This window comes from Myxine glutinosa, chromosome 1 (genome assembly GCF_964187855.1).
Source record: "Myxine glutinosa chromosome 1, kmMyxGlut1.1, whole genome shotgun sequence".
NCBI classification, from domain to species: Eukaryota; Metazoa; Chordata; class Myxini; order Myxiniformes; family Myxinidae; genus Myxine; species Myxine glutinosa.
In genome coordinates this window covers 119,315,108-119,337,718 of record NC_136261.1, presented here as the reverse complement: position 1 = coordinate 119,337,718, position 22,611 = coordinate 119,315,108, and the positions used below count along the sequence as shown (strand labels likewise).

At 47.4% G+C, this 22,611-nt stretch overlaps 1 protein-coding gene across 5 annotated transcripts in view; it reads right to left on the bottom strand.

Moving 5' to 3' along the window:
- Positions 1-22,318, bottom strand: part of FASN (fatty acid synthase) — a 182,842-nt gene extending 160,524 nt beyond the window's left edge. The window contains exon 1 of one of the 5 annotated variants that reach the window (XM_068128067.2): positions 22,168-22,318. The gene's annotated coding sequence lies outside the window, so the exon portion shown is untranslated. Of the gene's footprint in view, positions 1-9,329; positions 9,353-9,473; positions 9,492-22,167 lie in introns of those variants that run through there. The other 4 variants (XM_068128072.2, XM_068128069.2, XM_068128070.2 and 1 more) reach the window with 4 other exon arrangements.
- Between the last annotated feature and the right edge of the window lie 293 nt (positions 22,319-22,611).

The window sequence follows — 22,611 nt, the reverse complement described above, 5'->3', positions numbered from 1 at the left end:
ATTGTATGGCACCGTTAGGAAGTTTAGGACCTCCCAATACCTCCCCGCAGCTCTTCCTCACGGTTCAACAACAACAACAACAACAACAACGGCGGCGGCGCGGGGAGTGCGAGTCCTCACTCCGGCTTGGTTGGTAGGGGGTGTTGGGAGGGCACCATGCCTTTCCAACGAGCCGCCATCGAGCATGTGCTCGACGGGGTTACCAAGTAGGGGCTCGCTGTCAGCTCCTCGTCAAGGGCGGAGCCCGGTAACCCCCGCACCCAATAGAAGCGGCGGACCGATCCCATCTGGGGCGGAGCCAACGAGCCGAGGGCGTGTCACTCCCCGCTCAGCATGCGCAGGAAGAGGGAGGTGACGTCAGATGCGCGCTGAGCTTGGAGAGAGAAGGACGCCACCTCCGAGCGCTGTGACACCTCCCCGCATCTCTGGACTGGACCGTGCTTGATTCTGCCCCTGAGCCAAGGTGCACCTTGTGCTATCGACTGCCTGTCCTTCCCTGCCATCAATCCCTGTGTAAGTCAGTCTTGTTCCGTTTGTCTGTGGTCTGTCTGGGATAGATAAGATTGTGTCTAAGTGCCTATCTCTTCTGTGTCTTTACCTCATTACCTTGTAATCTACCCCTTTTCTCCACCACTAATTATATCCTCCTCCGGAGGTCTTGAGAACTGTACCCCTTGCGTCGTTTCATTTATCCCAGTCGTTGTGTCCTTTCCATCATTGATTTAGCGTAGCGCGATTTGGCCAACGTTCGAGTGGAATCGGGTGAGTTGGGGGTAATCGGGTAAACTGTGCGAACACGGCGGCCATTCCGCTCGGTCAAGCAACATCTTAAGCCGTGTCCGTAACAATTGGTGTCGGGAAGTGGGATTGGACCCGAAGCGCCCTTCACGCGCTCGAAATTATTAACGGTGAAATTTGTTTTGTTTTAAAATAAAAACCCGAATTTTGAAAGTCGCGCTATGGCAGATCAAGACGGCTGGGTTCCGGTAGAGGAGAGTGAGGCAGGGTCGATCCAGGACCAAATTGAGGGACAAGAGGAGAGCGAAGCAGTGAGGGCGGCAGGTTCGCAAAATGGCGTCCTCGCGCACGAGGTTGCGGGTGCGCAAAATGGCGCCTCGCACATGGCTACGGCGGCCGCACCCGCTGCACAAGTGGGAGGGATGGCCCAAATGCAGGCCCTCATGGAGCAATTTATGGTACAAATGCAGGCGTCCCTCAACCTGCAGAAGGACGAGATGAGGGCTCAGAGTGAGCAATTGCGGGTAATGAGGGACGAAGCGAGGGGTACCGGTGAGGGATTAGACAAGAAATTAGAGGGGTTAGACAATGGGATAGAAGGGGTGAAACATGGGTTAATGGGGTCAGAAAACAGAATGGCCGCTCAAGAGAATCAAATGGAAGGGATGCAAAAGGGGTTAGAGGGGTTAGAAAACAGTATGGAAGGCAAATTGAGGGACATGAGGGACCAAGTGGAAAGGGAAGTTAAAAAAATGGGGCAGCAGATGGAGGGGGTCAGAATGGGGGTAGAAACTAAATTGGATGCTCACAGGGAGGAAATGGAGCAGATGAGGGTGGCATCTGGGCAGGAGATGCAAGTGATGGGAGAGGGGATCAGAAGAGGTGTGAGTGAGGAGGTCGGAGGTGTGCGCGAGGAGGTGAGGCACTGTAAGGAGCGCATGGAGAAGGAGGTGAGAAAGGGGACTGTAAAATTGCAAGGTGGTATAGAGGAGTTGACGCTGGAAGTGGAACAGCTGACGGAGGGACAAAAAGAACTAACGGAGCAGGTTCAAAGGAACACTGCGGTACTAGGAGGGTTAAAAGCGACACAAAACGACATAAAAAATGACTTGATAGCGACACAGAGGCAATGTCAGATGGTACGTGAGGGACTGACAACGAGGTTGGACGAGGTGACAGAGGTAATGGAGACGAAGGACCGGCAGGTGAGGACGCACATAGAAACGGTCAAGGTGGCCTTAGAGGACGAGCTTGAGGAGACGCACCGGGAAATAAAAGAGGTGAAGCAGAAATTAGAAGAAGTGGAAGAAGGGGTAAGCGAAATTAAGAAGCGACGGAGAGAGGATAAGAAAGAGATAAAGGAGGAAGTAAAAGAATTGGTCCAAAGTCTGTGTTCGGATCGTGATGATGTGCTCATTAACCGGATGAGGGATTCGCAGGTGATGGAGGAGAAGCGAAGAGAAAGAGGACCCGGTGTAAGTGGTGACCAATATGGTCGTGCGTATGATGCGCCATGTGATTTAATAAGCTTGGGGGTCGAGATGGACCCGGGTGTTCGTGAGAGGCCGTTGGTGAAGTGTGCGACAGGTCTGGTGTGCGAAAAAGGAGGTGTGCGAGAAAGTCCGACTCTGGGGTGCGTGAGGAAAAAGTGCGTGCCAAGGAGTGAGGATGCTGTCGAGAGTGAGTCGGTCGTAGCGCGTGTGCGAGGGAGCACATGGAAGCGCGTAGTGAGGAGTGTTACAGAGGATGTAACGGAAGAATGCACGCCTGTGGTGAGTGTTACAGAGGATGTAACGGGAGAGGATGCGCGAGCAAGGTGTGTAACGGACGGGTGCATGGGGAAAGAGTGCGCTGTCAAAAGTAAGGAAGAGTGTACACCTGTGGTGAGTGTTACAGAGGGTGTAACGGGAGAGTGTGCGCGAGAAAGGTGTGTAACGGACGGGTGCATGAGGAAAGAGTGCGCTGTCGAGAGTAAGGGTGAGTGCGCTGTCAAGAGTGGAGGTGAGAGTAGTAAGAGTGACACGGAGCGTGAGTTGGTTGTGACAGGTGAGAAAGGATGTACACCTGGAATGGAAGGATGCACACCTGGAATGGTAGAGCGTGTGTGGGAATGCACACTTGAGTTGGTCGTGAGGCACGTGGTTGGGTGTGCGAGTGAAAGCACACCTGTGATTGTCACAGAGGAGGTGACCGAGGAAGGGGCGCGAAGAGGTGTGTTGGTGAGGTGTGCGACCAACGAATGTGTGCCAAAGTGTTCGGTGGTCAGGTGTGTGACCAAGGCTGTGAGTGGAATGAGTGTACCTGGGTGTGTTAGAGAAGGTACAACGAGGAGCATGGGAACAGCTGAATGTATGGGCAAGAAAGGGGTAGCGTATGCGTGTAAGCATGCAGGTGAGGCATCGACGGTAACCGGGTTAGCGGTTAGAGCGACTTATAGCCGAATCGGGCCCTCGGTGCGTGCCGGGCTTCGCGTGCCGCGAGAACTAGCGGGGATCCGAGCCACGGCGGTTTCGAAAGGACCGCCGTACGCGATCCACGCTGGGCCTCGCTTTGAACGGCCGCGTCCGTGCTCCACTAGGCGGAGCGGGCAGCCCGATAGGAAGGGTCGTCATGGCGACCACTTTTTGTGGAGGCATTCCGGCAGGTCGAGATCGGGCCATGGGATGGCTCCGTGCCGAGGTGGTGCGTGGGACCTCGGCCAGTGTAAACCTCCTTCCCTGCACCGAATGCGGGACGTATCCAGCCGCTGGCACCAAACAACCCGCATTCATGGCTTGGCTGTACGAAGCCGAGCTTTAGAAGTGAATTGGCGCACCGAGAGGATCTAGTAAGTAGACTGTAATGACGAGGATAGTGTTTTGGCCCCGAAATTAGAAAAACAAAATTTGATGATTGGCAAAGGATTGGCAGTAATGATTGGCAGATGATGAGTAGTGATTGGCAAATTTTTGATTTGTTGAAATTTGATGTGCAAAATTGGTAGTGGGAGATGCCCGATGTGGTGGGATGGCAACTCTGTCATCCCTCAAAAGAGTGGGGGCAAATGCGCTATAGATTATGGGGTGTATGGCAGTGAAAACTAGCCCGGGTGGGTTAGGATATTGTGTGTAGGGATCTAGCGAAGATGACATTAGGTAACGTTAAGGTTAGTTAGTGACAATGATACCTGTAGTGGGGACGCAGGTAGATTAGAGTGGATGATAATGACGAGGGAGCGCAATAGTTTAAAGGGACGACTGGGAAGCGCAAGTTTCAGAGGGGAGTAGTTAGATGAGATGATGCTGTGTGAGAACTGGACAGGTGTGTGGAGCAGTGTATGAGTAGTGAGTGTTGTGGCTCAGCGCGAATGCGCTTGGGGGAGAGAAGGGTGCAGGCGGCACCAAGTATGAGAGCACAGGTGTGCAAGTACAGGTGTGTGGAATACATGGAGTATTGGAATGAGTGGTGTGGAGAGAGTTGGAGTAAGTGGTACGGAGTGGTGTGCATGGTGCGAAGGTGTGGATGGGGGAAGAGTGGACCCCTTTCACGAGTACCCGGGGAGGGTAGTTTAAAGAATAGTTAGAAGGTATAGGTAAATTGTGGTTGGATATTGGCATTTGTGGTGCGGTTGCAGAATGGTATTGTGGATGGGTGCATTGGTGTGGTGAAATTGGCTGGTCGTGTGGCCTGTTAGTATAAGTGTGCATGGTTGGGCACTCCGCCACTGTTAGATGTCGGCCAGGTGAGGCCGCAGGTGGGCTCTGGGAGCCGTTAGTGCCAGTGGGTGCCTGAGGATCCCGGGTGTGGATCGGGCAGCCCGTGCCAGAGAGGGCACTGAGGGGGTGAGAGTGCGAGAGGGCCTTCCCCAGTTAGTTAGGTTAGGGTGAGGAGCAGGTGAGCTCGGTAGGCAACAACAGTGGTGGAGGTGTGCAGGTGGGCGGACCAGCTAGGAGCGTCACACGACCCAGCCACCGAAATTGTGCGGGGGCACCGAGTGATGAATCGGGGGAGTGAGACCCCAACTTGAGAAGCACCACAGTTTGGTCAATGGGAATTGGTTTTTAGAACCCATAGTGTAAGTTGGCCAATGGATTGGCAGGGAAAGACCCCGGGTAATGTAAAGTTGTTAAAGTCATTTAGGAAATAGTTAGGATTGATGAACCTGTCGCACCATACGCAGCCACTTACGTGAGGTGGTGATGATGACTCCACACCTGTGTTCCTTTGTTCTGTGTTGCAGGAAAGGAGAATTGCTGTGTGGATTTGTGAGACGCATCACGACGTGGATGAGACATTGGGGTGATTCCATCTCTCCCTCCCTAGGAGGGACTGATGATGAATTGGTGATGGCAAATTTTGATGTTGAGTTGGAGATGGCAAATTTTGATGAGAGTTGGAAATGGCAAATTTGATTGGTTAGGAGGGAGAGAAGATGAATTTGGTTTATGGGAGGAACGGGGAAGACAGTAGGGACGTTTGTTGATGTGTAAAGTAGATGTTTATGGGTAGTGTTGTGTTTTGTGGATACAGTAAGGGGTAAGGGAGGGGCAATGGAGGTTACCTGGTGGGGGGGGGGGGCGTACGGTAGGAACGTACCTGTCTCACCTGGTTCCCATGTGCCCCCAGTGTGCATTACCTTGAATTGCGTGCACTTTTGCGCCCTTACCACCTTACTCACTTGTCTTTTTTTTTTGTCTCCCACCTCCGAGGATCTGGCTTTGGGGCAGAGAGAGAGGAGAGAGAGGTGCTGGCTCCGCAGTTGTGGGCCTGCACTTCCGCTGCTTGCTGCCTGGATCGATACACCATATGGACCGCAATTTTGGTGGCCGCCCACAATGGACCGCAGTTCTTTTGCGGTCAAGCACCACCCGTGGATGGACCTCTGGGTCAACGTGGCACCTATGCCATACAGGTGAACCACTTTTAGTTGGCCCCCCTGACGGCCACAATTTAGAAATGGACGCGGTTGGCGCCTTTCTTTATTCCTAAAGAAGCCAGAAGGCCAAGTGCACTCCAAGAAGGCAAGACCAGCGGCAGAACATCAGCCGGCTGCGACACCACCGGTGACCATGGACACTTGATTGTGCCTTTTTTTTTATTGAACACTTTATTGGTGCACCGGATGGTGCTGACTGTACATAATGGGGTGGTGCTTTTGGTGCTTGGACGGGGTGCTCTGCACATTATTAAAGGCCGTAGGGCCACAGGGCACTCGTGGGTTGGTGTATCGATGCTGGCATGCGTGCTCTCTCTCTATGCATAACATCTGCATGTGTTCCTCAAAGAACAGGTCCTGGATCGTGGTGTAGATATCAGTCTTGTGTAAATAATGCTCCCTACCGGCTGTATGTTTAGTTTGAAGACCATTCCGCGATTCGGTTATCCTGTGGGTGTGTTTCTGTTAGGAGAAGGGTGCAACGTCGCAGGGGGACATATTTACTCATTTGTGAATATCTGTAAAACTGTCGCACTCAGGGTTGAGTTAATAGTAGAGGGAACTACATCTGAGTGCCACAATAAAGTAGGTAAAAATTTATCGGGTCGGGACGCCCCGAGGTAGAGAAGGGTGCAATGTTGCGGATATGGGATTTACATCCATCCATGTCCGCTTGTAAATATTCCCCTATTTCCTCAATACTTCCCAACTATCCCCAATCCCCCATTCCCTAGTCCCATTTTCTGTAAACAACACTCTGTAGACCCGACCTTCCCCTATTTCCCCCATTAAATGTCGCACCCAGGTTCACCGCATCTCACGTAGACAACTATAGGACATCTTGCTAGTTATTCTTAGTCTATGTCAGTTAAGGACTCGTTTCCATTAATTCTGACTCTTCGTTGCACCAGAATGTGATTGTATGGCACCGTTAGGAAGTTTAGGACCTCCCAATACCTCCCCGCAGCTCTTCCTCACGGTTCAACAACAACAACAACAACAACAACGGCGGCGGCGCGGGGAGTGCGCGTCCTCACTCCGGCCTGGTTGGTAGGGGGTGTTGGGAGGGCACCATGCCTTTCCAACGAGCCGCCATCGAGCATGTGCTCGACAGGGTTACCAAGTAGGGGCTCGCTGTCAGCTCCTCGTCAAGGGCGGAGCCCGGTAACCCCCGCACCCAATAGAAGCGGCGGACCGATCCCATCTGGGGCGGAGCCAACGAGCCGAGGGCGTGTCACTCCCCGCTGAGCATGCGCAGGAAGAGGGAGGTGACGTCAGATGCGCGCTGAGCTTGGAGAGAGAAGGACGCCACCTCCGAGCGCTGTGACACCTCCCCGCATCTCTGGACTGGACCGTGCTTGATTCTGCCCCTGAGCCAAGGTGCACCTTGTGCTATCGACTGCCTGTCCTTCCCTGCCATCAATCCCTGTGTAAGTCAGTCTTGTTCCGTTTGTCTGTGGTCTGTCTGGGATAGATAAGATTGTGTCTAAGTGCCTATCTCTTCTGTGTCTTTACCTCATTACCTTGTAATCTACCCCTTTTCTCCACCACTAATTATATCCTCCTCCGGAGGTCTTGAGAATATGGGGAAACTTTGATGACCATGAGCTACCCATAAATATTATTCAATTTCATTTTTATTTCACCAGCAGTGTTTTTTTAGGTATCGGAACAGTTCTGGAGTGTGAGAACATGCCATTTCAAAAAAAAAAAAAAAAAAGATTGTGGACCACCCTATTGCACATGTTATATTTAAATATAAGATGGAATACACGACTGCATCACTGTACTAAACTTCCAGCATATTTTTTATACGACTTTTAAAGTCATTATATTATTACAATATAATTATATACTTTACACTGCCCAGGGTAAGGTTTCCTATGAACTCTTTGTAGGCAGGTTGTACATGTGACAAGGACAAAATGGTTAGATTTTGTTGAAGATCTGGATCCGGATACGAGAATGTTTTCAGCGATTCTTCACCATTAAGAGACAGGGCCAATAACGATACATAGCATCATATTTCAAAAGATTAGGGACAGATTCAGACCAAACAAGGTGGATGCGTTGGTTAGGTGACAAGAACAAGCTGATTAGATTTTGGTTCAGGTCCAAATCCAGATCCGGCCCATCAGTGGGATACAAAACATAAACTGTTCCGCCTGGTGGAGGTATACTCTCTACCGAGTGCCAGTCTAGTTTTAATATGTGTTGCATGTTTGATGATGGAAAATGCCAAACTCATCTGTGGAGGTTATAAGGATAATTGAAATGGACGAAAGGTAAGTATTGTTTGCAATGTTGTTTTCAGTCAGCAGTCATATGACAAAGTGATTGTCTTGCCTGGGATAGAATCCCAACCCAGCTATAAATTGCCATCCTGATGTTTTACAGGCAGAGCGATTCATCAATGTGTGTGCCATCCCTCGGATGGACAGAAGGCTGGGCGTCTTGTCTGCCGGAATTAGGTGGTGGACATTGAAGATCACACGGTGTATTTTGCTTAACGAGGAGGCAAGCTATCACCGGCACCCTGTACCGGCATCCAAATGTCTGCCCTAACCTACAGAGGGCATCGAGTCAGCGGCACAGTCGCAGCCTCAGTCGATGATGATGCCCCACAACTTTGTGCTGCGTACAACGAAGACCACAACTCTTACAACTGACACGTAACATTTCAAATTTTCATCTGAACACCTAGGACAGCCAATTATTCACACTGTGGTTTCCTTTTGTTGTGGGTTCTGTTTACAATCCACCAATCCATTCAGTGCAACCATTGTTATACCAACAGTGTGGCGGCACTGCCATCGCACACTGGAATTTGACGTCTTATATCAAGTATAAACTCTTTTGGTCCAGTGTTGTGGGATGACAACCATGTGCCACACTGGGGATTGCCAGTATGTAACTTGACCAACGTGTTTGCCACACACCATGCTGTCTGTGGTCGATACAAGCAGATCTGGAGAGGCAGTCAAAGGGGACAATTACACATGCATTAGAAAGCAGACAGGCACTTCTGGCTTCTGGTAGAGAGCTCCACAATACAGCCCTATGTCATAATCTACTGTAGCGTTGCAGGTACGAGAACATCACTTATTCAACCTTCTCAACCAGCAACTTGCCCACAGTGATCACCAATCACCCCCAAAATAATAACTCGAGAGAGAAATGGTCTCGCACCTGCAACCATATACATGATTCTTCTTCTTCCTCTCTTACATGCACAGCACTACGCCCAGGTTTGAAACGCTCTGACACTTATCCATCCATTCACCAAACGTTGCGGTTGTAGCGCAGGCATGATGGGCCAAATGGCCTTCTGCGTTACTTTCCTGTATCCTATATATGTAACAAATCGGAGAATAATTTGCTTTGTCGTCCGGATCCCGTACAAAGCCAGAAAATTCGATGATTTCAAAATGACCGGTGTGACGTCAGAAGACAGGATGATGTCATATTACCCGAAAGGCTTCTTCCAGCGATATTCAAACATAAGGCAAAGTGTACGAATGGGCGAAATGGGTTACGAGGCAAAAATAATTAAAACACAAAACACTATCAAGCTAATTAGCATTGTAATATATGCCAAATAATATTATTTATACCACAACGTAATAGTACGCACATGCACAGGTGTGAAACGCTTTCCACCCATGTGTTGCTGCACCTGTGGATGTTTAACGATGCTCCGTTTCAAAATGGTGACGCAGGGCCGAAGCGCTGAGTATAGGTCAAAGCAAGAAAATGTAATGTGAAAAAGGTCTCCGAACACAAATGGACGAGCACGAGTACAAAGACCCGGGTCACCCACCCGGGGATTGCAGCACGGAACCACGAACAGCAGGAACGCAGTGGCGAATTAATTAATTATTTACAAGGGAATCCAGGCAACGATCGCCCCACTGACGCAGGCACAAACTGACCAATGGCATTTGAGTCAGGCGTGACTACGTCACAGAAATTAGCCAATCGCATGATGAGAAGCATCGCCTGAACGACCAATGCGATTTTCACAGCTTCAAATGCATTCTTGTTTAACCGATTAACTACCTATCACACCAACGTGTTCTGTTTATACATTTTGGAACACGTGTCGCCATTTTGATAAATGTAATTTTAAACACGTACAATATTAGGCACGACGTTACTTTGGCAATTAGGACGTTATTAGGCGGAACTACAAAATCTGTAGTTCCAATGAATGGACAAAACTCGAGCTCTGTGCTGGACGTACAGGTACAGGTACAGGATTTCCGACCTGAATAATAAATCTAATCGGCTTGTTCTTGTCACCTCAACAACTCGTCCACAACCTTTTGAGATATTGTGCTATATATCGGTTTTAGCCCTATCAGTATCACTCAATGGTGAAGAATCACTTAAAAAATTATCTGATCCTGATTCGAATATTCACCAAAATTGAATCAATTCTTCCTTGGCACACACCCAATCTGCCCACCAAGTTTCATCCGAATCCGTCCACAACAGTTTGAGATATTGTGCTATATATCGATTTTAGCCCTATCACTCAATGGTGAAGAATCACTTAAAAAATTATCTGATCCTGATTCGAATATTCACCAAAATTGAATCAATTCTTCCTTGGCACACACCCAAACTGCGCACCAAGTTTCATCCGAATCCGTCCACAACAGTTTGAGATATTGTGCTATATATCGATTTTAGCTCGATGACTCAATGGTGAAGAATCACTTAAAAAATTATCTGATCCTGATTCGAATATTCACCAAAATTGAATCAATTCTTCCTTGGCACACACCCAAACTGCGCACCAAGTTTCATCCGAATCCGTCCACAACAGTTTGAGATATTGTGCTATATATCGATTTTAGCCCTATCACTCAATGGTGAAGAATCACTTAAAAAATTATCTGATCCTGATTCGAATATTCACCAAAATTGAATCAATTCTTCCTTGGCACACACCCAAACTGCGCACCAAGTTTCATCCGAATCCGTCCACAACAGTTTGAGATATTGTGCTATATATCGATTTTAGCTCGATGACTCAATGGTGAAGAATCACTTAAAACATTATCTGATCCTGATTCGAATATTCACCAAAATTGAATCAATTCTTCCTTGGCACACACCCAAACTGCGCACCAAGTTTCATCCGAATCCGTCCACAACAGTTTGAGATATTGTGCTATATATCGATTTTAGCCCTATCACTCAATGGTGAAGAATCACTTAAAAAATTCTCTGATCCAGTTCCGGATTCGATTCTTCACCAAAATTGAATCAGTTCTTCCTTGTCACACTCCCAACATGTCCACGAAGCTTCGTCCGAATCCGTCCACAACGTTTTGAGATATCCTGCTATATATCGATTTGCCGCTGTCTCTCAATGGTGGAGAATCAATTTTAAAAAATTGATCGAGGCTCATGGAAGAGTTGGGTGACAAACTGACAGTGGAAGCATGGGCACACAAGCAAGAGGGAGTGAACCGTTAAAAGAGGGAGTGGGGTCAAGTGGACACAGGAACCTTTAAGTAAGGGGGTTGGGCTAATAAGGGTTAACGGGGTAAGAAAGATTGTGGGTTGGGATGGGGTTGCTTCTGCAGCACCTGCTTGAAGGCCAAGAGGAAAGAGTGTGATCTCACAGCCCATATGGAAGGCAAGTTCTACGAAGAGGAAGAAAAGAGTGGAGGTGTATAGGTGTGAGAGTCCAATCCATGAGGATTGGATTTGGTCAGCCTCATGGATTGTGGGAGTGAAACCGGTAGTTGCGCGCAAGGACCTAGCAAGACCAGAGGAGAAATCACCTTTGTCAAAAGGCTCATAATTGCAAAGTAATGATGGAGAAGCTTTAAAGTTACAAGCATACATACCTGTATATGTTTCAAACCTGCAAGATTGAGGTCATGGATGAAATCAGAACAAGCTGAATACACAGTCCTCGAATACGAGAGAACGCACAACCTTGCAATGAGCCAGGACGGACGGACAAGACAACAAAACCTCACCGCGTGGGATAACAATGTGACAAAAGATATTTCAGGTTCTATTTGTGAAACAACAGGGGGAGGGGAAGCTGCAGTTGGTCACAGAGTAACCATGGACTAGACGTGTTGAGAACACTATGAAACAAAGATGGAGATAATAAGCAACCCAATGGGAAAAGGAAATCACCAAAGGTCAACCACGTGCATGAAGCCAGTTCATAAACTTGCCAAACAATACTCTACGCTTTTGCCAATTGGTCTTGTACTTCGATTTTTGTCCTCTAACCCACACTCCAATGCAAGGGAATGTATATCATATCCAAACACCGGATCTCTGCCCAATCGGATCTCTCTCTGCCCACCGGATCAAATCATATGGAACAGTATTTAAAACCAAGTGATTTGTTGTGGGCAGGTAATCACATAATGATGCATATATTATTCATTGGAATACCATCAAGTAGGAGTGAGTTCATATGCAGACATCAATCACCTTGTACCATGTACCCAGTGCCGGATTAAGCCTTGCCAGGGCCATGGGCAAATAATATTTTTGGGCCGGTCTCAACATGAGTCTCAACAACCCCGGGAACAAAGGTTGTCTGTTGTTGGGTAAATAATCTCTCGTCTCTCTGGCTTATTTTGATTTAGAGTTCAAGGAGTTAAATAAAAAAACACATTTTTTATTTACCTCATTTAATTGACGACCCACACACACACACACATATATATATATATATATATATATATATATATATATATATATATATATATATATATACATACATATTGTTATGGTTTTTAGAACCTTCACTTTGTAAATTTTGGTAAATGTTCCCTTATAAATAATCCCCTGTAAATATTCCCATTTTTGGTAAAGGTTAAAGATCGCACCCTAGTTAGTCCATGTATAACACGTAGAACACCACAGGACCTCTCTGTAGTTATCTCATTATTATGTGTTTTAGTTAAGGATCTGTTCCCAATAGTTGAATCTACGTTGCATTAATCAAATAAGATAGGCCCCTTCATTTATCCCCAATCATCTCCCTCTCTTCAAAGTGCAGTAGCGGTATGGCAGCGTTCGCTGCCGTTTGTTTTGGTTTGTTTGCTGGCCCCAAGCCGCCATTGAACACGCGGTAATCTGGAGGAAAAAAGGGGAGGAGTGGGTTTGAGCGCCAGGAACGAGGCGTGGCCTGTCAATGTCTCCTCAAGAGGTGGAGCCAGCGAGCCCTCGCCAGCCAACCAGGGCCGAGGTGAGCCGACCGGTAGGCGTGTCCTAGAAGCCGGCGGCTGGATACAAGAACGCCCAATAAAAGCGGCTGCGAGGGACTGCCTCACGAGATGAGTGCGAAGGTCCGAAGTACAAGGTACCAGATCAGAACACGACGAATCGTAAGGCAGGAGAGTGGGTCCGTTGACGACGACAATACCGCAGTATATACGTATTGTCCGACCGCGTGAAACTGATACGTGCAGCTGCCGCCGGGTTTCGCCTCAAGCCCGGAGCGTGGACCGGAGCGGACCTCGACGCTGCGCATCTGCCCGGACCTTCCTGCCCTGCCATCTGCTTGGACCTTCTCCCCCTTCCAGCCATTCCTTCCTGCCATTCCCTATTCGTGTGAGTCTGTTTGTTCTGTCGGGGCGTATGTTAATAGAAGACTGTTTTAAGGCTGCCCTGTGTATCTCCTTCTTCCTCTCCTTGTAAATGCCCTTCTTTCATTTCCTCTTCGGGATTCGTGTACATAATTAATAAATATCTGTTCTTCCTTTACTTTGGTTTCTTCTTCCCCCGATCGCTTTAGTCCCTTCCCAATTGAGTGCCTGTGGCACGATTCGGCCAACGCTCAGAGTCGGGTTTAGTCCTTTGTTGACGGCCCGAGTCGCAGCTCGCTTCGCTCGGTGCATCCATTCACGCTGTGGCCCGGGTGGGAGTATCTCCTCGCTTACGGCCGGTGGTGGTAATTAGGTAGTAGGACGGGTTGGGCTTACAACCCTACTCACCACCGACCGGAAGTGACGTCATACTTCCAGGACCGGCGGATGGCCAGCTTAACAGGACAAGGGGATTAACCCCCCCCCCCCCCTTTGCTAACAGGAGTGCCGTCCCCCGGATCCGTAACAATATATATATATATATATATATATATTGTTGCGGAAACGGAGTACGGCACTCCCCTTGGGGGGGGGGGGGGGTAGTCCCCCTTCTATTTTCACTGGCCGTCTCCGCTCTTGAAGATGTTAATTGCCGAGCGGATTAGCAGCTGCGGCTCGAACCGTTAACAGAAACTAACCCGATTCTGAACATTGGCCAAATCGTGCCACAGGTATTCAATGATGGAAAAGACAAGGACAAACGGATGTGAAGGAAAGAAGGCAAGATAGGAAGAACAGGATTTATTACTAACTATTATGTACACAATCAAAGAAACCAAGGAAGATGGAAAGATACGAAAATAAAGACAGAAGGAGTAAGACACAGTGCAATACTAGCTTATCTAAACAGGCTTAACTTAGAGCCCAGACAACATAAAGGACGGACGACAATCAGACTTACACGGGGAATGATGATGGGAATGAATGGCAGGAGGTGGATGGCTGGACGGATGAGGAGGTGGGATCACAAGGCGGGAAGGATGCGGGTGGTTGGTATGATCGCGCGGCTCGAGGTGAGCAGCCGCCGACCCTCCTCAATCGTATCCGCACGGCGGCGTCGCTTTGCGGCCGCAACTGCCGTCAACGCTCAAAGCTGCGGTGGATTCCGCTGTGGTGGACTCCTTACTCATTGGTTCGTGGGGGCTTCCTCGGTCATCCGCTGGTGAGGGCTTCCTCGGTCATCCGCTGGTGAGGGCTTCCTCGGTCATCCGCTTCCTCAATCATCTCTGGTGTGGGGCGTCACGCTGCAGGTTATATAGCCACGCCCTACCAAGCCATGACCACACCTTACCAAGCCGTGCCCACCGAGTCCTGGTTGGGCGCAAGGGCTTCCTGGCTCCACCTCCTGATGACAAGGTGCGGGCCACGCCCATAATGTAGCTCCTCCCCCTTCTCCTCCGAGGCTTGACCACGTGCATAATGGAGGCAAAGGCGCTGACAATGCGAATGGCAATGACGCAGTTGGAAATGGAGGTTTTGGGGCAATTGTAAGGGGATCTATCTTATTTCAATTCGATGCAATGCAGAGTCAACTAATGGGAAATAGAGCCTTATACTAACATAGAATAAAGGAAATAACTATTTATAAGGGTATATGGTGGCCTACGTGCATGCGATGGATTAACTAAGAGGACGACCTTTGACCTTTACACTTAACGGAGGTATTTACAAGGAATCATTACACTACTTAGAGGGTGATATTTACAAAAAAAAAAACACAGGATTCTCAAATCCACAACAATATATATTATATATATATATACACACACACAGGGTGTTTCAGAAAGATGGACCCAATTTCACAGGGTGTTTCAGAAAGATGGACCCGACTGGGAGAAATTTTTGCCCACTCCTCCATGCAGAATTATTTCAAGCTGTGTGATGTTTGAGGGGTTTCTTGCATGCACAGCTTGTTTCAAATCCCCCCACAACATCTCGATGGGATTTAGATCCGGGCTTTGACTTGGCCATTCCAGAACCCTCCATTTCTTTCTTTTCAGCCATTCCTTGGTGGATTTACTGGTATGTTTAGGGTCATTGTCATGTTGCAAGGTCCACGTTCGGTTGAGCTTCAACTTTCCGACAGATGGCCTCACATTATCCTCAAGCACCCTCTGGTACAATGAAGAATTCATAGTGGATTATATGATGGTGAGCTGCCCAGGCCCTGATGCAGCAAAGCTGCCCCAAACCATAATATTTCCACCACCATGCTTTACAGTTGTTATCAGGTTCTTGTGGTCAAATGCTGTCTTTGGTTTTTGCCAAACATGTCTTCTGGTACTGTGACCAAATAGCTCTACTTTTGACTCATCTGTCCAGAGCACATTGTTCCAGAAGTGCTGGTCTTTGCCTAGGTGTTCATTGGCAAACTTTAGTCTTGCCCTGGTGTTCTTTCTGGACAGCCAAGGTTTCCTCCTGGCACACCTCCCATGTAGATCAAATTTGTGCAGCCTCTTTCTAATGGTAGACTCGTGCACTTTGACATCAACAGTGGCAAGAGCTACCTGTAGGTCACGTGATGACATTCTGGGGTTCTTAGAGACTTATTTCAGCATCTTCCGGTCTGCCCTCGGGCTGAACTTGCTGGGGGGCCTGGCCTGAACAAGTTGGCAGTTGTTTGGAATCTTCTCCACTTGTAGATGATCTTCCGGACAGTCGAATGATTGATTTCAAATTGTTTGGAGATCTTTTTAAATCCCTTCCCAGACTCGTCGGCATCTATAACCTTCTTTCTGAAGGCCTGAAGAGCTGTTTTGATCTAGGCATGGTGATGCCGCACACTTCAACAACAAAGAGCAAACCAAACTAAATGTCTGAGGTTTAAATAAGACAGGTTCCTCCAAGATCCTCTCTAACGATATTCTAATCATTTGCACCTGAGCTGGTACACCTGATTCTAATTTTAGGTATTTGAAGTAGTGATAAATGTAGGGGTGTACTTACTTTTTCCACATGCAAAATTTGCATTCATGTTTATTTAAATTATACAATGGACTACAAAATGTAAATGTTTCATGATATTTGTTATGTTATTCAACCTTTATCTATCAATATTGTTGAAATGAAGATCAAATAGCTGTATGTTGATATATGTTGAAAAAGTCAAAACTTTACATGGGGTGTACTTACTTTTTCACGTGACTGTACATACCATATAAAGCACAATGTGTATTTGTGTGTTTGTGTGATGTCTTTTCCCCCTTCACAAGGGTGGGTTTTGAAGGCCTTGAGTAGCGCTTTAGGAGGGATTCGAGTTGGGGGGTTTAATGGGCAATCTTCGAACACGACTGTGTGTCCACAGGTTAAAATATCTAAAAGACCCTCAGGAACCAAAATAGCCCAAGGACCCAGTAGAACCCAAGGACCCAAAAGACCCCGAGCATCCAAAGACCAAAACAACCCGGAGGACCCAAACGACCCCGAGAACTCAAATGACTACAATGACCAAATGGACCCTGAAGACCCAAAATACCTAGAAGACACTTAGAGATCCCAAAGACCCAAAATATCCCAAACACTCTGAAAGATCCCAAAGACCGAAAATACCCAAAATACACCAAAGGCCCAAAAAAACCCCAAAGACTGACAAGACCCAGAAGAACCAAAAGACCCCGATGACCCAAAATACCATTAAAGACCCTGAAGACCCAAAATACACTGGAGACCATTAAACACCCTGAAGACGCAAACAATCCAAAAGACGAAAAAGATACAAAAGACCCCGAAGACCCTAAAGACCAAAATTACCCCTAATCATACTAAAATACGCCATTAGGCGAGAGTCCAAACCTGAAAATGCTGGAGACCAAAGCTGAAATGGGAAAAACAATATAGCCTATTTTACTCCAGGAGGTCCCAGGATTACCCACCCAAAATTTAATTGCGATCGGTTCAAACATTTTTGCATCGGTTCAGCCGTTTTTGCGGTACCTTGGAACGGACGGACGGACAGACGGATGGACATTTGGTGAAAGTTTGGACACCCGCCTAACGTTATTGTCCCGGGTACTGTCCTGGGTACCGCACATTTGAGTCTGTCTGTCTGATGAATTTTTGACTCGGATACACTCTGACGTTACTTATCCAATCTCAACCAAACTTGACAGGATGACCAAGGGTTACATAATGAAGGTTGTAGCACATTCATTTGCCCCCTCCCCAAGGGGGTTTTCTGCCCCCGAGCGGGTTTTCCCTGCCAATTGCTGTCAATGGCGTTGCGTGTTGAGGTGTATATCAATGTTAAATTAGCTTTATCGTGGCATTTGCCCAAAGAAGAAGATTTATCGTGGCGTTTTTCCAAAGACGCTTTTAATAACAAAAATAATGATAATCGCATATTTTTAATGTTATTACAAAACAATATTAATACTAATAATGTCTCACTTCCCCAGGGTGTTTTTCCTGCAGTGATAACGTGTTTGGAGATCTTATAGTTATAATAATGTTTTTGTTTATATAGTTATAATGGCATAGGCTAGCTTACTACTGTGTTCAAAAAGTATCCGACCTTTATTTTTCGTGCGTAAAAAAAAGAAGCTAGGGAGGCGTTGATTGGTGCACGTATGTAGGCGATCCTAATGCACACGCGTGAATTTTTTCCCACCTGCAGAAGCTGTCATTCGACGGCAGACCGCCGATGAGTGAGGACATGTAAGTGAGCGCCGTCGGATTTTCGTTTTTGACAAAATGACGGAAAAACTTGAACAACGCTACTGCATCAAATTTTGTGTAAAGCTTGGCGATTCCCAAGTGGAAACGATCCGCAAGATTCAACACCGTTCATTCCATTATGAAGGAGGATTTGGGCTTCAGGAGAATCTCAGCGAAGTTCATACCAAAGCTGCTAACGATTGAGCAGAAGCAACTCCGTTTGGAGATCGCACAGGACATGCTGGAGACTGTGAACAGCGATCCCAGCTTCCTCAACACAGTGATCACTGGCGATGAGTCCTGGGTTTATGGGTACGACCCAGAAACCAAGTTGCAGTCATCACAATGGAAGCATCCAACATCCCCGAGGCCAAAAAACACAAAATTTGATGCAGTAGCGTTGTTCAAGTTTTTCCGTCATTTTGTCAAAAACGAAAATCCGACGGCGCTCACTTACATGTCCTCACTCATCGGCGGTCTGCTGTCGAATGACAGCTTCTGCAGGTGGGAAAAAATTCACGCGTGTGTATTAGGATCGCCTACATACGTGCACCAATCAACGCCTCCCTAGCTTCTTCTTTTTTACGCACGAAAAATAAAGGTCGGATACTTTTTGAACACACTACGTATAGTTATAATGGCGTTTCCGTGGGAGCAACGGCTTCTACAGGAAGTAAAAATATTCTAAACAACAAACACGTATGCTTAGATTTTAAAACAGTCGCTAATGCTCTTTATCTATCTATAATTCCACTAATCTCTGTGTGTATGTTTGTTTGTACGTTTGTATGTTTGTATGTCTGTGACCGCTGTTTCTCGACAACTACCGGTCCGATATACTTGAAACTTGCCAGGTATATTGCTGGGGACCCGAGGATGTGCCTTTTCAAGGTTTAAAATTAATCGCAGAAGTAGTTACCGAGCTATGTCCAAAAAACGATTCAACCAATCAGAGAGCAGCGAGCTATCACGTGTGCCGAACGTGGCGAACAGACTCTGCCTCGGATGGCACATTTGAGAGCGTATTCATTTATTTCCCGTCGGCAAACTATGTTGCCGTTAAACTATGTTTTAAAACTAATTAAAACTAATTTGCGATTCATCGTAACTGCGATTTGCGACCTTCCGGACAGTGAGGACTGCACTTCCGGCATCCAATCACAGAACGCGTTATTGCGTAGGCGTGGCCGATGTGAGAGCGAGCTGATGCTGAGCCCAGCGCGTGCGCCATTACGGTACGTAATTCGATTTCTTCCGGAGAAAATAATAATTTCTCGATTTCTTATGCGCATTATTTCTCCCAATTCAGTCAGAGCGAAGGGCGGAAGCGAAGAGCGTTGTTTTTTTTGTTTACGGGCGTACGGGCGGGGTAGAGCGTACGGGTAGCGTTTTTTTTTTTTTTTGGCACATTTGAGAGCGTATTCATTTATTTCACGTTGGCAAACTATTTTGCCGCTATGTTGGCGTTAAACTATGTTTTAAAACTAATTAAAACTAATTTGCGTTTCTTTCGCTTTCCTGCGCATTTGTGCACGCTATGGCGATTTCTTTACCAAACTCCGCTAGCCGTTAGCTTTGGACCAAACCATTTCATGTAAATAGAGGGGGGGGATTGTCACCGTACTCGCAAGCCGTTAGCTTTGGACCAAACCATTGCATGTAAATAGAGGGGGGGGGGGGGATATACTTTTAGATATATATATAGTACGGGCATGCCCTAGTAACACTAAATGAAGAAATTTGGAGGAATCCTGACATCCGTGAAGTAAGGTTTACTTACAGAACTGACGAAGATCCACTGTACTCTATATAACCCACAAATGTTGGGTTAAAAACATGGCCCTTTCTGCCGCTACCATGGCATTTTTCATAGCAAACTTTTGAAACTCGCTCCTGCTGTTTGATACGAAACTGAAAGGGAGAAGCTCGGGTTGCGCTCCTTTACCAAGCAGCTAGCTTGCGCTTGCCAAGCCAGACATTCCTTAACGGTTTTGAATGGAGTGCTTGCTCAAATGCTTAAACCACTTCGCGATATCTTCACAAGAAACTTGGTAAATGAACACACACCCAATGTTTCTGAGATCCGACCATAGATCGACTGTTATCTACATACCCCAAAGAGGAATGACCCTTTTTTCCGCTCCCACAGTGAGTGGGTGTACGAGTAATTTAAATTGTTGATTCTACTCCTGACTTATCCTGGTCGTGTTTGTTCTGGGGTAGCACTCCCAGGCTACTGATCAGATATTACAGATTGTAAAAGTAGCCCACAGAGAGTGGTATGTGGCATTGGTTCACTCGGAAAATTAGGTAGCTGCCCTGTAGTCGTCGGCATGGCTCCCTATCTACTTCATTCATCTCGTCGGTATGGTAAACCAACCATGGGCATGAATATCCAAACAGAATAGAGTGTTGGAAAAGGCGTCTGCGGTCCTTTCAGAGACATGTAGGGTTCGGATCCGTCCGTGCGTGCGTGGCCATCACAATATGTCTATACAAGGAGAGACAAGGAAATCTTAACAAAGGAGGTGCCCAATAGGTTATTCATGCCTATGCCACATCCACACCACATACCAATTAGCCAATCTTCAAGCATACCCAACCCAAACCTCCAACCTAAACCAACTTCACTTCCACCCAATGGAAAAGGGGAGAGTGAACAGTAATGGAAAGATAAGGGTGACAAAGTACATCACAGACAGATCAACAATCACAAAATAATGGGATGTGTGTGTGTGTGTGTGTGTGTGTGTGTGTGTGTGTGTGTGTGTGTGTGTGTGTGTGTGTGTGTGTGTGTGTGTGTGTGTGTGTCGTTGCTCGATATCTCCCCATGCGGATTTCAGAAGGTGGACCAGAGCCCTCCAGGTCTCAAAGTAACCACCTAAGTGTTTGTGTGTATGTGTATGTGTGTGTGTGTGTGTGTGTGTGTATGTGGAGTGGCGCAGTGATGGGGGGGGCGGGGGCGGAGGGGGCGACCCTGCCAGGCGCGAGGTACATGGGGCGCCAAATTACACCCTAAAAAAAATTTTAAAAAACGTTTTCATGCTCCATTTGGAAAGTGGAAACGATCGTTGTATTGTACAGTGCGTGGTTGTATTCAGACCCCTTCACTTTTTTCACATTTTGTTATGTTGCAGCCTTATGCTGAAATCGTTTAAATTCATTTTTTCCCTCATCAATCTACACTCAATACCCCATAATGACAAAGAGAAAACAGGATTTTAGAAAGTTTTGGAAATTTATTAAAAATAAAAAACTGAAATATGACATTGACATAAATATTCATACCCTTTGCTACGACACTTGAAATTTAGCTCAGGTGCCTCCCATTTCTCTTGATCATCTTTGACATGTTTCTCCACCTTGATTGGAGTCCACCTGTGGTAAATTCAATTGATTGGACATTATTTGGAAAAGCACACACCTGTCTATATAAGGTCTCACAGCTGACGATGCATATCAGAGCAAAAACCAAGCCATGAGGTCGAAGGAACTGCCTGCAGAGCTCAGAGACAGGAATGTGTCGAGGCACAGATCTGGGGAAGCCTACAAAAAACTCTGCTGCATTGAAGGTTCCAAAGAGCACAGTGGCTTCCATGATTCGAAATGGAAGAAGTTTGGAACAACCAGGACTCTTCCTAGAGCTGGCCGCCCGGCCAAACTGGGCAATCGGGGGAGAAGGGCCTTGGTAAGAGAAGTGAGCAAGAACCCGATGGTCACTCTGGCTGAGCTCCCAGATCCTGTGTGGAGATGGGAGAAACTTCCAGAAGGACAACCATCACTGCAACACCCCACCGATCTGGGCTTTATGGCAGAGTGGCCAGACGGAAGCCAAACCGTTCAATCTTGGTTTCATCAGACCACAGAATCTTGTTTCTCACAGTCTGAGAGTCATTTAGGTGTTTTTTTTGCAAACTCCAAGCGGGCTTTCATGTGTCTTTCACTGAGGAGAGGCTTCCGTCTGTATACATAATATACATACATATATACATATATTGAAAACGTTAGATATCATAATATGTACCCTGCAGGAAGTCCCCTGTATTTCATCGCATGTGCGCTCCGCAGTGCGTCATGATGTAGCGACGCTGCACCGACAAGGAGGCCGCGTTCAAAACGCCGGAATCATTCCCGAAACAAGGCAATGAATTATGTTATCACGAGTCGAGTCAACTTGATCTCGCCTGGAATAAACGCGGGAGTTTGCAGTAATCAGCTTACACTCACCAACAACGGAGTGAAGATCGACGGGCCCTCCGAGCACGACTACGGCTGGTACGAGGGAAGAGATGGGGTTGGGAATGTGGCACAATGACGGCGAAGACGAAGAGCGAGGACACGATCACGATCCAAAGGCGGGATATAGTGTTCACGCACCGACCAACCCACGGGCCGCTCCGTCACAACCAATGGGAGCGAAGGCGTCACGCGCAGGGTCACTGGAGGTCGCGTTGCGCCACGTTCGGAGAAAGCGCGGGGACACGACCAGTGCTTACGTACACGTTGGCGGAGACAGTCGTCACGGAGGGAGAGGATTGGCCGTGCATCGTCACACAAACCCGAGAGCACGACCGCGCGGACTGTTGCGCTTTGGCAAAATGCCCACCATCCAGCATGCCGGCGATAGCTTGCCTACTCTTCGCGAAAGACACCGCGGGATCTTCAACGTCC